This window comes from Megalobrama amblycephala, linkage group LG10, assembly GCF_018812025.1.
Source record: "Megalobrama amblycephala isolate DHTTF-2021 linkage group LG10, ASM1881202v1, whole genome shotgun sequence".
Taxonomy (NCBI): Eukaryota; Metazoa; Chordata; class Actinopteri; order Cypriniformes; family Xenocyprididae; genus Megalobrama; species Megalobrama amblycephala.
This window is the reverse complement of record NC_063053.1, coordinates 30,661,730-30,678,536: the sequence shown is the minus strand read 5'-3', so window position 1 is coordinate 30,678,536 and position 16,807 is coordinate 30,661,730. Positions and strand designations below refer to the sequence as shown.

The 16,807-nt window shown below is 36.1% G+C and overlaps 1 long non-coding RNA gene across 1 annotated transcript; it reads right to left on the bottom strand.

Annotated features, from left to right (window-relative positions):
- Positions 1 to 15,254: 15,254 nt before the first annotated feature.
- On the bottom strand, positions 15,255 to 16,248 carry LOC125277346. Its single transcript, XR_007186882.1, has 3 exons — positions 15,930 to 16,248; positions 15,749 to 15,855; positions 15,255 to 15,559 (listed from the first exon to the last, which is right to left on the bottom strand). It is a non-coding gene; the product is annotated as an uncharacterized LOC125277346 (long non-coding RNA).
- Positions 16,249 to 16,807: the final 559 nt, after the last annotated feature.

Below are 16,807 nucleotides of genomic sequence, written 5' to 3'. Positions count from 1 at the left end.
TGTAAGAATGCACTTACAGTCAAAAACATTACACAGCTGTATATATCAATGTAAACAATCCTTATGTCTTTAAAATGGTTTACACTTTAGACATTCTACTAACTATAAGTAACTAACTTTTATTCATTTGCAACTAAATGTCAACTAACTCATTAGAATATAACTGTTAGGTTAGGACTCGGGTTGGTAGAGTAAGTCGACATGCACTTGCAAAGTTAATTATAGAAATAGAATGTCTTTTGGGGGAGCATCAAAATAAAGCGTTAATAAAATACTCTAATGACTGGTATGGTTGACATGTAGTAGCATAGTTACTTATGTTTAGTAGGATGTCTAAAGTGGACCATCGAAATAAATTGTTACCAAAGTTCATTATACTTGCTAGAAAAAAAGTTAAGTGAACTGAATAACTGATTATATTTACTAAACTAGCAAAATGAATGACTGCAGCAGAGTTCTTGTTCCCAGCATGCTTTGCGTCAGACTGAAGAATAAATGAAGTATTTTGTTGCGTACAACATTGTAGTGTTGTCAAAAGTACAGACTGCGGTACCTATCGGTACTGAAATTTTAAAAACGTGACACTTTGAGCGCTGTTGAGCGGATTCGTAAACATCTCTGATTGGCCATTGTGTTGACGCGCTCATCGGATATGCCTGTGATTGGCTACAATGATCATCGCGTGGGAGCATTTGAAAGCACACGGAAGTGTTTGAATTTGAAAGCGTTTTGAAAGTGGGAGCACAAGCGATTGAAAGCAGGTGTCTAACAGTGGACCGATCCGCGATCGACGCCTGCTTTCAAACGCTCCCGTGTGTATCTGTGTAAGCGTTTACAACGTTTTTACAGCGTTGATCATTGAAGCCTATCACAGACATATCCGATGAGCCGTGAAAACAACGGCCAATCAGAGATGTTTACGAATCCACTCAACAGCGCTCAAAGCGTCACATTTTTTAAATTTCAGTACCGACTAGGTACCGAAGTCGGTACTTTTGACAACACTACAACATTGCGTACATGCAAAAACTTTAGTGATAGTCTTGTTGCTAGTTATATTAGCACATCATGCAAGTCTGCTATTGCTAGCTAGTAGGGCTGCAACAAACGATTATTTTGATAATCGATTAATCTACCTATTGTTGGAACGATTAATCGACTAATCATCGATTATTGCACCGATTAATCAGTATGCTTTGTTTGATTATTCCACTAGCAATTAGTTAAAATTCTGAGTTATACTTTAATAATTAAAACAAGAAATCACTTCAGCTTTTGAAAGTGTATTTTTAATGAATGTGTTATTAAAAAAAAAAAAAAAAAAAAACTGTTAAAATTACTGGTACTGAGTTTTTATTAGGTCTGGGAATTGTAATAACTTTTTAATAAGAGTAAAAATATGAATATGTAATATTGGGAAAAATTCTTTGAAAAATGCTCCTCTCTAGATTTGTTCTTTTTTTTCCCTTTTTTCTAACTATCAAGTTTATGGTCATTGAATGGCTTTCCTGAGGTAAATGTAACATTTTGTGACATATTTGTTTGTAAATTGTACTGTATCTTTCAACATAGTTTTTGATGTTCATTCATGTTTATTTCGTGCTGTAATAGCAGAAAAGAGGAAGAGATGATAGGTTCACGTGCCGCTTGACCCGAGTTGTTACAGCGATTTGTAATGCCGCATTAAAGAGCGCCAAAACCACATCTATTGTTTGAATCCCGTAGTCAAACTGACAGAATTTAAAAGTTGAGACTTTGTTTTATATCAAAAGTAACCTGATCTGTCTCATCTGTCGGCGCGTTGCCTGTGTCCTCTTTGCTCTGCGATGTATCTTTCACTGCGTGAGATAATGGACGTGTGGCAAACAGTCAGTTTGAATGAGAGTTGGTGGCCCTGCATGACAGCATTTTTTTTGTAGTTATGCTAAACGTTATGTTTTATGCTATGTTAAACGCCCATATTTTACGGGTGCGACTTCGTTTGCACTAGGCACTCCGAAGAACCGTGTCTTCTTCTATTGGATTCGATCCGGGAGGGCTGCATTACAGTATTGCGCTACAGCGCCCCACTGGTCAAACCGTGTTATTGCAGGCCCTTCAAATAGGTCATATGAGATCAAAAGACTATTCGACAACAAAAATATTTGTCGACAATTTTTTTATTGTTGACGATGTCGATAATGTCGACTAATTTCAGCCCTACTAGCTAACAGCTAATTGTAAAAGATTTGATGATTATGCAATAAAGTTGTACGAGTTAGCTTAGTCAACATTCCAATTCAATTGCAATTAACATGTTTGTGTAGTACAAAATCAAAATTTTAAGTTTTACTAACTTAATCAGAGTTAGTTAGATAAAAAAATAAATAATAATTCAACCGATTACCTCAATTTTTTTGAGTTCTGCCAACTATTTAGTTTACAGAGTGGTTTATAAATATGATTATAGGACAGAAAACTAAAGTGAACTTTGCAAAGTTTAGATGACTCACTCAAGAACTCAAGAAGTAATGCAATTAAGAATTAATTTGTCAGTTGTCCCAAACAGCGGACAACGTGAAAAACAACTTGACGGGCTCATATAAAGCGATTTGTTAGTTTCACTTTAGAGAAGATTGCAATCTAATGATGCAGATTATCAGACAAAGCATTCATTAGTGGACAAATGTTGACCTCCGAGGTCAGAAAACACAGTAATGAGTTGTGGAGGAAGGGACGGGTATGGCTGAAAGTGACTGGAGATGTCACTGTATTAAAAATAATAAAGCGCATGAGACAAGCCCATTATGACATCGACCAAGCACGTTGACGTGCGCAACAGATCTGGCCTCGTTCTTCATTCTCCATGGCCCGAAATGAAAATACGTTTGTCCTCTTCTGTTCTTCAATGTGCAAATCAAAATGTCAAATCCATCACATTACAGGCCAGCGGGAAATCACAGCAAATGAAATTCTGCACACACACACAGTGAGTGGGCCCTGGTGGGTGCTTGTAAGTCCAGCAGGGGACATATGGAGAGGTGGAACAGACTCATCTCTGACAGACATGCAGGACAGGGAATTGAAGCGTATGTCAACCCAGACACTGTATTCTCACTTGTGCTCAGATTACAACTTCCATTCACGATCAGAAGGGACCATTGTTGATATGAACTGGCAAAACATGTTTCTAATAAAGCGTTTGATATTATTACAATTATATAATAAATGGATTCATTATGTAAGGGATAATCCACGGCCTGGCTCGCTTAGTCAGACCTCCAGACTGACGGCAGAAGGTCTGGACTCTGTCGCAGCTTTCATTGATCAAGGACTGCCCATGAGGACGTCTGACCGACATGTAAAGCAACCAATCACAGTTCGCTTTGTTCTGTATCATGTTAAGGGGTGTGAAAATGTCAAGTCAATGTCCCTACAATAACAGCATTCTGCCCGCTTTCAATCAGACACTGAGATAAAGTGTAAGATTACATTTATTTGAATGTAAAATGATTACTTTTTTTTAAATTAATTATTGAGAGAGATGAGAGATGGTTGTGTGAATTAACTGCATCTGTTCAGTGTCTCTATTAAATGATTAGTTTGCTTTCAAATGAAAATTACTCCAAGCTTTACTCATCCTCCTAGGTGTACATGACTTCCGTCTTTCTGTTATTTTAATAAATATCCTGGCGCATCCGTCATCAGATACACTTTCTTCTTAAATTGAATACGGCAGGCGGTCTGGCAGAAGCTAGATATTTTACTTTATAACTTGTTAAATATGGATATTTTTCTTACACAAACGCATCGCTTCACTTCAGAAGGCCTTTATTAACCCCCTGGAGTACGTTTATAATGGATGGAGGCACGTTCTCGAGCTTCGTACTCATTGGTCCCGTTCACTGCCATTATAAAGCTTGGATGCGTCAGGATATTTATTAATATAACTCAAATTGTGTTCATCAGAAAGAAGAAAGTCACCTGGGATGGATTGAGAGCGAGTAAAGCTTGGGGTAATTTTAATTTTAAAGTGAAATAATCCTTTAACAATGAAGCTGTGAGTTTAATTACTTCAAAACCAGTGATATTACCCCCTTGTTGCAGAGACGTAGCGATGCTAATAAAAGTCACAGGGGCGGTGTTGATAAGTTTCTGTGCTCCTTAATGTTTCTGTGTGTGCGCAGCTCGATCTCCGATCTCTGTGTGCGAGTGACGCATGCGTGTGTGTGCTTCAATGAAAACAGTGCATTGATATAGAATGGTGATTAAACTGGTGATTAAACGGTTTTACTGCACACCTTGAGGCAATCAGCATAGAGTATTCAGACAGCCCATGGTATAAAAAAAAAGATTTGTTCAAAAACGCTCATTCACTCTTTAATGAAACAAGTAACATATTTATGAGCGAGTCACTGAATCAATCATTCATTAAAATAGTGTTTTTAATAATAATTTAGATTAAACATTTTAAATAGACTGCAGCAATTAACATTTTGTCAGAACCTCTAGTAATTACATGTTATTTTGTTTAGTTGTCTGTTCAGAATCATGGGAGAATTGTGATATCTGTTTGAAACAAAAACTAAAATCATGGGATTGTGCAGCTCTACCACTGTATATAGTTCACAAGTAAATACTGTAAAATATGTGGTTAACTAAAGTCATAATGAAGGGAATGTGGCTTGAACAGACGTGATTTCAGCACCATGGACAGCTGCTTTTTATATGTCATGCCATTGCATAGATAAAGTATCAAAACAAGCAGCATTAATTTTGAAGAAATATAGCACAAACACACTTAAGTGTCCAAATACATTTTAGGGTCACTTTATAAGAAGAGCATTGAGAAATGAGTGAAACAGCTGCACATCACAGCTTTACATACACTCTTAAAAATAAAGGTTCTTTACTGGAATTGATGGTTCCACGAAGAACCTTTAACATCCATTGAACCTTTCCATTCCACAAAGTGTTCTTTATAGTGGAATAAGGTTTGATTTTCTTCAAACAAAGAAAAAAAAATGGTTCTTTGACTGAAAGGTTTTGTCTTCTGTGAGTAACCAAAAATTGTTCTTAAATGGCATTGCTGTGAAACCCAAACCAAATCCGGCCCGCCAATCTCCCTCTTCCTCTTATCCTGGCAGTGCGGCTAAATTTGGTTAGATACGTGGCTGCAGTGGCGCCTGTAGCTGTACACGCACTGTTCGTACCATGCACGCTCCTCTGACTGACCTGAGAAACGTTTTCAGTGTGAATATTTCAGCAGTTATTTGTGTCCTGTATTTCTGGTCGACAGAACCAGCGATACCAGTTATTCATGAATTAATCATTCTTATGTCTCGATTCTTTCTTTTCCGTGAATTGGCCAAATGCGCTTGCAAACGCGATTTGGATTCCTTCGGACCGCTCTGTCACGGAATCATCTGTAGTTGTTTCTCGATCAGTAACAAAAAAAACAGAACAAACAGTGCTGTTTTCATGCGTTTCACTAGTTTAATTTGAACTACGCAGCACGGCCCAGTGGATAACGGAACGAAAGCTTAAAGGAGCTGTGTTCATTTTTGGTCACCATTATTAAACTACAAATCACTCAATGATTAAAGGATTAGTTCACTTTCAAATAAAATTTTCCTGATAATTTACTCACCCCCATGTCATCCAAGATGTTCATGTCTTTCTTTCTTCAGTTGAAAGGAAATTAAGGTTTTTGATGAAAACATTCCAGGATTATTCTCCTTACAGTGGACTTCAATGTCCTCCAGACGGTTGAAGGTCAAAATTACAGTTTCAGTGCAGCTTCAAAGATCTTTAAACGACACCAGACGAGGAATAAGGGTCTTATCTAGCGAAACGATTGGTCATTTACGAAAAAAATTTAAATGTATATGCTTTATAAACACAAATGATCGCCTTACGAGTGCTTCCGCCAAAACTGCACTTTCATATTCTTCAAAAAGCTTACGCTGTATGTCCTACACCTTCCCTATTCTACTTACGGAATGAACGCGGCACCAGTTCCGTTTTTTTCTGTAAGTAGAATCGGGAAGGCGTAGGACATATAGCGTAAGCTTTTTGAAGAATACGGAAAGCGGAAGCACGTGCAAGGCGATCATCTGTTTATATAAAGCATATACAGTTGTATTTTTTTCGAAAATGACCGATCGTTTCGCTAGATAAGACCCTTATTCCTCGTCTGGTATCGTTTAAAGCCCTTTGAAGCTGCACTGAAACTGTAATTTTGACCTTCAACCATTTGGAGGCCATTGAAGTCCACTGTAAGGAGAATAATCCTGGAATGTTTTCATCAAAAACCTTAATTTCTTTTCGACTGAAGAAAGAAAGACATGAACATCTTGGATGACATGGGGGTGAGTAAATTATCAGGAAATTTTAATTTGAAAGTGGACTAATCCTTTAAACTAGTTTTAAATCGGATGAAACAGCCTCAACATTCCCAACAAAACTGATGAGGAATACAGGAGAAATGTGCCATGAATGAAGATAGAAGACTTTTAAATCCCAAAATCACCACCCTTACACACATTTACAATGAATGAACTGTAGTAAATTACCATGGTTTGTGGAAATGTGGAATATTTATATTGAAAACTGTGTTATAGCCATTTATATTGCAATATATTTATTAGGTAAGTAGGGGAATATATAATTCATGTCTTTGTTTAGGTGTTTTTTATAGGCCTATATAACATATCATAATATAATATCATTTGACAGTGGTAGTGAGTGAGTAGCCATGTATGGTCTCACTGTGAGAATATTTTCATTTAAGCCTAATTATTAATACAATAATAATACATTTTTACCAAGAGGGCAAAGCCCACTTCAACTTTTTGATTTGATAATCCGGCCCTCAAATGAAACTACTTGAAGATCCCTGGTGTACATTGTATCTAATGGCTTACATTCAGCTTGAAATTGGCAAATAATGGAGTTGCTTTTGCTTTGTTTAGCCGTCAAATTCTAAAGTGCATAAAGAACAAAAGTTAGCCTGATGAAGAATGAATGAAGAATTACCGGAGTGAATTGTTCCATGGAGAAAAATCTTCAGTGATGTCTAGTCTGCTTTCCATGGGCAATGATATATTCAGCTGACATGGTTTGAATTGATTCACACAAATGAATGTAACAAGCTATTTTTGCTTGTGAAGTTTAAATCTGAGCCACTATTAAAACATCTTTCTTTCATAAAACACTGAATCAAGCATCCTATCAAACAGTCTGCCATGAGGGCATAAACATTCATTACTCCGCTGAAGTACATACTGTAGTTAGGGGACATTCAATTATTTCAATAAACACTGCAAGTCCCAAGACGTTCTCTAATTGCTTTGAAGTAGAGGCTTCTGCTAATGGCTCCCTGTAGGATCAGCTTGTGTTTTATTCAGCTGTATGACTCCCCTGCTGCCAGCAGCTCCTTATGGACACAGTTTAACAGCGCTCATAATGGCACAGGACATCACACAGCAAGTACCAGTTTCTATTCTTTGACCTCTGACTAAGTAATTATCATCCCCGCAAGGATGGCCTTTTCTGGTCCAGATGGGCTGCTGCTATTTCAGGAACTGGTCAGCAAAGTGAAAGGCTCAGAAATTGGTTGGGTCTTTATGACATCCATGAAAATGGGAACAATTATAACCTATTAGCCTATCCTAGATGACCTTTTATGTTAATTATTCATACTTATTGTTAGGGCTGCATGATATTGGGGGAAAAGTGACATTGCAATATTTAGTATTTCAATAGGAAAAAATAGTTAATACAACTGAAAAAGGACTTTTTACTCTAAGGACTTTTTTTTTTTTTTGACAATTTAGGGCTCAATTATTTGGGGAAAAACATGAAAAATGTGGGTGTTCACATTTGGGTATGTTTCCGGTTTTCCCAGTAAACATAATAATAATCTCTTTCCACCTTAATTTTCATAGGCCACATATATGATTCACGGATTAGTTGCAAAGTTTAACCATATTAGAGAGAAAGTTTATCATTTGCAAGTGTTTTAAGTTCTCACCACTTTAAACATTCAAGCGATTTCAAACCATTCAAGTGCAAGAAGAGGCTAAAGAGAGCTCAATTGAACATATGCACGGTTACTTCCTGGTTTTCGTTAAGCCAGCTTAGGCACTTCCGGTGACCTGCCATTCTGTAGTCGCTGTACATTGACACAAAACCATCAATGGTTGACTTTTTAATCTTTTATTTATATTTTAATACAGTTAGCACACTTGCCTAATTTTGCCAATAAACAAGTTTTATTGATTGCAATAAAGACAAAGCTATTGGGAACGTTTGAATGAGAAATGCCTTGTCTGTAATTAGACACGCACAAGCAACATTTTTCCAGCACTTCAAATGTTATTTTTAATGTGATGACCACAAACATTATTTGATCATTCTTCTGAGATTGTCTCCATTTGTAAAACCGAAGGTTTCAAAATGTAGGAAATCCACCATTTGATAGAAAACACTTTTACTTAAAGGGTTAGTTCACCCAAAAATTAAATTATGTCATTAATGAGTCACCCTCATGTCGTTCCAAACCCGTAAGACCTCCGTTCATCTTCGGAACACAGTTTAAGATATTTTAGATTTAGTCCGACAGCTTTCTGTCCCTCCATTGAAAATGTTTGTACGGTAGACTGTCCATGTCCAGAAAGGTAATAAAAACATCATCAAAGTAGTCCATGTGACATCAGTGGGTCAGTTAGAATTTTTTGAAGCATCGAAAATACATTTTGGTCCAAAAATGACAAAAACTACGACTTTATTCAGCATTGTCTTTTCTTCCGGAATCCTTTCCATTGAATTGATTCCATTGATTCCATTGAAACAACTGACATTTCACCAGAAGTTTTCCAGCTGGCTTATATATTATTGTGGAATACTCTGTGCATATAGTCCATTCAGATAGCGTGCAACACAGAATTTATCAGTTATCAGGTTAGTTCACCCAAAATGAAAATTCTGTCATTAATTACTCACCCTCATGTCGTTCCAAACCTGTAAGACTTTAGTTCATCTTCGGAACACAAATGAAGATCTTTTTAATGAAAGCTAAAAGCTTTTTGTCCCTCCATTGACAGTACAATTACCACTTTCAATCCCTTGAAAGGTACGACGCATGCGTGTAGTGTTGAGACGAGAGCGGAGTTTTTTGTTGTTTTTTTGTGCAAAGCATTCACTTTTTTATTCATATTTAACCCAGCGCATATATTCAATTAAATTACAGCCTTTATCATTTTATAATCACAAAAAGCCATATCACAATATAGATTTTATTTCGATCTATCATACAGCCCAATGTCATGTCATGTCAGTGACGTGTCAGAGAGCAGTTCTCACTGATACATTTCGAAACAGAAGAAAGCTGTACAGTTTTGAAATTACGCCAGGGAAAGTGCAATTTTACCCTCTTCTAAATAAACTCAACAGATTTCTCTTGCATTTCAACCTCGTACTGATTGAAATTGCGTCTGTGCTTGAGCCTATTACTGCACACAATGGCCTTTCTGCCTTCTATGTCCCAAATTATATTTATTTCCTCATCCATCAAGTCTATTATTTAAATAGCTAGTGTAGGAGTGCTTCTCTCTCTGGGGTTTTCTGCCTCTTTCTCTCTCACAGCACAAACTTCCTGCTCAATGCAGATTTACACCAGCAAAAGACACTAATTGGAGTCCAGGTTGTGTGTATTAGATGCAAACATTCTGAGAGAGAATAAATAAATAATTTCATAATACTTGTATGGTGCTTTTTTGTAGTTTTAGAGCTTCTCAGCACCAGCTTTCCAATTCCAACGTATCATAAAGAGGCTAGGATATATAATTCCGGTACTGGTTCTGAACCACATGAGGGTGAGTAAATAATGATTTTTTTTTTTTTTTTTTTTTGCCTGAATTATTGCATTTAAGAAGCTTCAAATGTGATTAAGTGCATCCAGAGCTCCTATTTCAATGTTTTTACATTCCGGCAGGTTTATCATTCTGAGGTTTGTTGAGTTTGCCAGCACCAGAGCGCAGATATGACAGTGGATTTTGTCATTTATGGACCACTGAGTGTATTACAGCAGATCACACACTTGATACAGACAAATGTTTAACCGTAAAGTCTGAGCCTTCCTATGAGACTTGTAGCAGCCATAAAAGAGGAACAACAGAGCAGAGATGTTAGAGGGAAGTCCCTTTGTAACTATCAGTTTGTGCTGAAACGGATCATGTTAACAGCTCGACTAGACAGACCCAAATGTTTTTCAATGGGAGCGTTTGTAGTGACTCCCATTGGAAAAAGGGCAGAGAGGTTAACATGCCGAGAGAGCTGAGAACAGAGCACAAGAACAAACAAGCACAAACACACACACACACACAGGCATATTACTACAGCACTGACTGCCTATTTCCAGAGCTTCCTTGAGGACTGGCCTCCATTAAACAACATGTCTAACCACTCACACAAGCTGTGGTTATACACTCAATTTCCTCTGTGCAGTGACACCTGCACACACTGTATAAAACAACAGATCTACAATTAGTTATTTCATGATTATACTGATATTGGTACCTTTGTGTGCAAGTTAAATTGTGACGTCTCTTAGTAGTGCTGGTGCATTATTTTTTTATTCATTTGACAACATGGTGGTTGTCATACCAAATATCAGCATCGATATCCTCCTGACACCCAGCTATGGAGTTTTGTTATTATGTTTTAGCGAATTTCTTGGAGAGCTTGCAAGTCACAGTTTTAAGTCTGGATGTTCTGTAAAGAGCACATTCAGGGCTTTTCAGAGTTACTAAATGTTCGGAGGTTTCACCATGACCACACCCTCTCCTTGGTTTTTAAAAATGGCTGACATTAATTTAGTGATCAAATTTAACACCCTTATGGAAATATGATTTAAATCTGACTAATTTTCAAATTGTATCTCAGGAAAATGTTATGGGGTTTCAAATCAAAATATGACTTTCTGTTATGAAACAGGACATTGATTTCACTGTACCACTCCACTGTAGAGGACACCAGGACTTAAAGCATGTTTATTACGCATTTGTGTGAATATGGAAAGAAACTATATATCAATCTTCCTATGAAATTTTAGATATTATTATGAAAATCTTGCCAATTATTACACTTCTTTTTCATTACATATTGTCCTAAAAACACATGAATATGCAAATTAGATAGTGTTTAGATACACTGTATATAATGGGAAAACACGTTTATGGCCATTTTATTGCATAAAGCAAAATGGAATATCAAATCATTCTGTTTCTCTTTCATAACATAGTTGAGAATCATCTTAATACAAAGTTTGGTATAAAAAGTCCTTAAACCTAAAAATGTATTGGTGATTTTAAAAAATCCCACTGTTTTTGCCTTTTTGTGTCTATTCATGTCTTATTTTATTTTTTACTGACTCCTGGTGTCCTCTACAGAGGACATAGCATAACATATGAATAAAATATCAGGAGGATATGGCAGATTTTTTACTGTACTATTCATTTCTTTGGGTAAAACTTTTTATGTACACTAACATTCAAATGTTTTTTTTTTAAGATTTTTTTTTTTTAAACAATAATATTCTAAAATATTATTACAATTTAAAATAACTGCTATTATAATATTTTCTATTAATTTCTATTTAAATTTTAAAATGTAATGTCAAAGCTGAATTTTTAGCATCATTATTCCAGTCTTCAGTGTCACATGATCCTTCAGAAATCATTCTAATATGTTGATCTTTGTATTTTTATTATCAATGTTGAAAATAGCTGTGCTGCTTCATATTTTTGTGTAAACAGTGAGTTATAAAAAATTGTTCGATGAATAGAAACCTAAAAATAATAGCATTTATTTGAAATATAAGTCGAAGTATAAGCACGTGCAGAATTAATAGGCAATTTGATTTTCTGATCATATTTTTTTCCAGGCACATTTTACCAATTCCATACCACATCAATTTTAATAACTACTATTAATTTTGTATTTAATTATTTAAAAGTGATATATAATTGTTCATGAAGGCTGAATGTGAAAAATGCCTTTTTGGTAAAATGTGCTTGGAAAAAAATATGATCAGAAAAATCAGAAAATCAACTTGCCTAATAATTCTGCACATGGTGTAGGTGTATATTATATATATATATATATATATATATATATATATATAGCCTCGTTGTCCCATATGTATGTATGCATGTTATATATACTCTGTGTATAGGGACTAATATATATATATATATTTATATACACACACACAGGTCTTGTTAATGTTTTTCAGTTTTGTTCAATGTGATTAATTGAAGTTTTTCAATAACTGAAGAATATGTAAAAGTATGGTATTTGGGGTAAAAGGCGCCCCTGCTGTTGGAGCTAAAGGCACAGTAATTAACATGATAATAAACAGCTGGCTGACTTTTACATTTGTTGACATGACGGTTAGATTCAGATTGTAAATATCATATATTAAGCTGGGTGTCCACCTTAGAGATAATTCAGAATTCGTAGAGGCACAGAAAATGAATAGCCTAACACATTCTATGGAGCCCCTAGAGACATGGTCAGGCTTGCTGTGGTAGTTGGTCACATTTACAGTACATCAGATTTCACTTATTACGTGACGAGAGTAAAGAGAGATGACTGACATAACGATGTTGGAGGATTTGGTGCGCAACAGATCCTGAGCGTCACTGATAAATATCTTATCTTGGAAAATGTGTGGTCAGTACCGCCACTCCCTATACACAGAGTATGCATGATTGCAAATTCAAAAGTAAAAAGCAAGCACGCATTCCAATGCGATTTCAGTACCCCGCATACTGACAGCGGCTCCCTGATACCCGCAAATTATACACAATATAATTACCCACAATATAATTACCCAACTATATGATTGCAAGAGAACACAAAAGCATTGAAATATATTTTTCCTCCCATGTCAGTTTTTAGCAGCTCTGATTACCTCATGCAGACTCGCTGAAAATGTCAGAAACTGTTCAGCTTTTTATGTTCAAACCGGAGTCGGACAATGATGGAGAGACTCAAAAAGAAGTGACAAAATGTAGAATGCAACAGGACGTTTCTAAATGGTTAGTTGATGAATTTATGTAGCTGATGTGAAGTTAACTATCTTAAAGTCATTGATTAGCATATTCTGTCATGATAATCTATAAATTGCTCATGTGGGAACTGTTATATATGCTGCATGAAGATAGAACAGGTATAGTTTAGTTTAACTATGGTTATAAATGTAAAAAAAGAGGGCATCTATCACTACGGAGTAATTCTAGAATGTAAATTGCTAAAAATAATACTGATAGATAATCTTATTATTAACCTGGTAGACATTGCAAACAGACTGTGTTCATAATTAAAGGGTAGGTAACACACAGTTTCTACCAATCTCATGTTAATCTTGAGTACCTGTAGAGTAGTATTGCACTTTCATATCTACGAAAAATCTTTATTTTTTATCATATTTATAAAAGATAGATACACTGCACAGAGTCTTTCTGAAAAAAGCCGAGCTCCTGAATCACGAATTTAAAGGTGCCCTCGAATGAAAAATTGAATTTATCTTGGCATAGTTAAATAACAAGAGTTCAGTACATGGAAATTACATACACTGAGTCTCAAACTCCATTGTTTCCTCCTTCTTATATAAATCTCATTTGTTTAAAAGACCTCCAAAGAACAGGCGAATCTCAACATAACACCGACTGTGAAGTAACAGTCAGGGTGTACGCCCCCAATATTTGCATATGCCAGCCCACGTTTCCAACATTATGAAAGGCATTAGACAAGGGCAGCCAGTATTAACGTCTGGATGTGCACAACCAAATCATCAGACTAGGTAAGCAAGCAAGAACAATAGTGAAAAATGGCAGATGGAGCAATAATAACTGACATGATCCATGATAACATGATATTTTTAGTGATATTTGTAAACTGTCTTTCTAAATGTTTCATTAGCATGTTGCTAATGTACTGTTAAATGTGGTTAAAGTTACCATCGGTTATTACTGTATTCACGGAGACAAGAGAGCCGTCGCTATTTTCATTTTTAAACACTTGCAGTCTGTATAATTCATAAACACAACTCCATTCTTTATAAATCTCTCCAACAGAGTAGCATTAGCCGTTAGCCACGGAACACTATCAAACTCATTCAAAATCAGAAGTAAACAATATAACAGTATACAATACTCACATAATCCGACGCGTGCATGCCGCATGCATGACGAACACTTTGTAAAGATCCATTTTGAGGGTTATATTAGCTGTGTAAACTTTGTTAAGGCACTGTTTAAGGCAAGCGCGAGCTCTGTGGGCGGAGAGCACGAGATTTAAAGGGGCTGCAGCATAAAATCGGCGCGTTTATAATGATGCCCCAAAATAGGCAGTTAAAAAAATTAATTAAAAAAAATCTATGGGGTATTTTGAGCTGAAACTTCACAGACACATTCAGGGGACACCTTAGACTTATATTACATCTTTTAAAAACATAATCTAGGGCACCTTTAAATAAAAAGGGAATAAAAACGTTTGTGCTGATTACATTTTATGCACTTGCGCACCAATTGCCAATAAAACAGACGTTTGATGCATTTTTACTCACCGCCCGCGATCTGAAAATTCAGCATCAAACTGGGACTTGTTTACAATGCATTCATCACCGAAATTCCGGGAACAAATGAACATACACGCACAACTCCGTTGCTGCCCCGTAAAAACAAACTTCATCCACTGTTCCCTTAATGCTGGGTTCTTTGGGAAGCTGAAAAAGGAAATTTTTCCCTCACAACCAAAAACACACTCCTTTGGAAACAGGAGCTGCGTCTCATTTCAGAGGCTGTGTCCTCCGATGTATACTGTAATTTCTTTCTTACTTTGCAATCTAATGGTTATTTTTCTTAAATGAGACTGCCTCGATGATGTATGCAGCCTTCAAATGCGCCCTTCGAAGGGTGCAGCCCCTGAACACAGCCATTGTTGAAAAATCTCTCGGCTTTCGTAACTCGAACGAAGCGCTTTGATGGCACGCTTATCAGGGAGAAATGCCTATACAAGGAATTCCGCCCTTTATTATGTGATAAAGGGTCATATTCGGAAAAAAACCTCTCAGAAACCTGGTCTGAAACCGGAAGTTTGGCACAGAAATACTCCGTCATACGTCCAACTCGTGTTTTGAATCTTTGGCAATGTTTAGCATGAAAATGCAACTCTTTAACAGTGTAAATAAGTCAGAATGCATGAAAAAGCATTAGACCCCCCCTTTAATGAATACGAGACTACTGAAATAGACTTATTTTTTCAATGAATAGAATATAGTAATTACAACAAAAAGAAAAAAAAAATGAGTAGAAAGATGAATGCTTAAATGTAAAGTTTGTTTAAACATTTGTTGGATATTTATGATGTAATAGACATACATATTCTGTGTTGTTTTCTTCATCAAAGTCTGTATCTGGTGCTTTCTTTTCAACTCCTTGACCCATATCACATTCATCCTCTTCTCTCTCCTCCTCCGCAACATGCATCTCTGGCTGGTCATTTTTGCCTACTATATTTCAATTTTAAATAGATAAATTGATAATTTAATGAATACATCAAATTCACTTCTATTATTAAGTAGCCTATTTTGTTATGGCTTTATTTGGCCACAGAAATGTATAGACCCTATGTGTGTGTGTATTTTATATATTATTTGAACAAAGATTTAAGCAAAATTGAAGGTCTCAGATTAGCTCACCTTTTTTATCCATGCTGATAGAGAAACTGTCCCTTTCGCTGCCTCCTTCTTCAAAATATGTTTAATTTTCTGTCGTCTCTCAGTTGTTTGGCATCTTGGCTTTACTCCTATAACAAAGATAGAGCTTGCTTGCAAACTCGTGTCTGGAACTGTAACTAACAACTTTGTTGAGATTACTTACCAACACATGCGCTCTCAAACCACTTTAAAATCTGCCAACGGTGAGCATACAAAAAAAGAGTCGGTAGCAAAAAAGCAATGGCGCGATAAAACGTGTACTTAATTGTACAAAACAGTAACGAATCACGCGAAAGTTTGCGTGTTCACATATTGTATGGAAGGCTGACGGGGCCAAAACTCTTTAAACGGAACGCGAGCAATGTCATCACGCACCGCGTTAAGGTACAATATGTAATATTTTTGCAGTAAAATATCCAAAAACCACTAGGCCAGTGTTATGTATTTTGTTCACTTAAATACTTACAACATCCCAAATGTTCCCAACTATTTGTAAATCGTGAGAAAATTGCAATTTTAACCAAGGCTCTGGACGAGTGAGGAATCCTCTGTCAATTGCGTCATACCCGCGTTAACCCTCGGTTTCCGGTTTTATTTTGTAGAAACCATGGAAACACCAAAGAAGCTTTAAAATAATAATATTTACATGTTTTAATAGGCAAGGGAACAACTGTTTTGATATATTTATGGACAGAAAACGAATTGTTATATAGCTCAACAAGTTTAGTCTTATTGTTTAAATCTAATTTTCATGATTTTTTTGCGAGTACCATGCTTTACCATGCCTCAGAGAAAAACACTACTTAATAACAGTAATACAGCATTTTCTCCATCATACAATACGTTTTAAAATTAATTGCATTCCATTTATCAACACAAGCCATCCAATATTTAATATGATATTCTAAAATCAATCTAGCTTACTGCAGTGTGCAACAGTGTCTCACAGCAGCCGCCGAGCGAACGCACAGAGTAATGTTATAACATTTTCAACACACTCAAATGTATCTAATATGATAATCAGAGCTGTGTTACCTCATA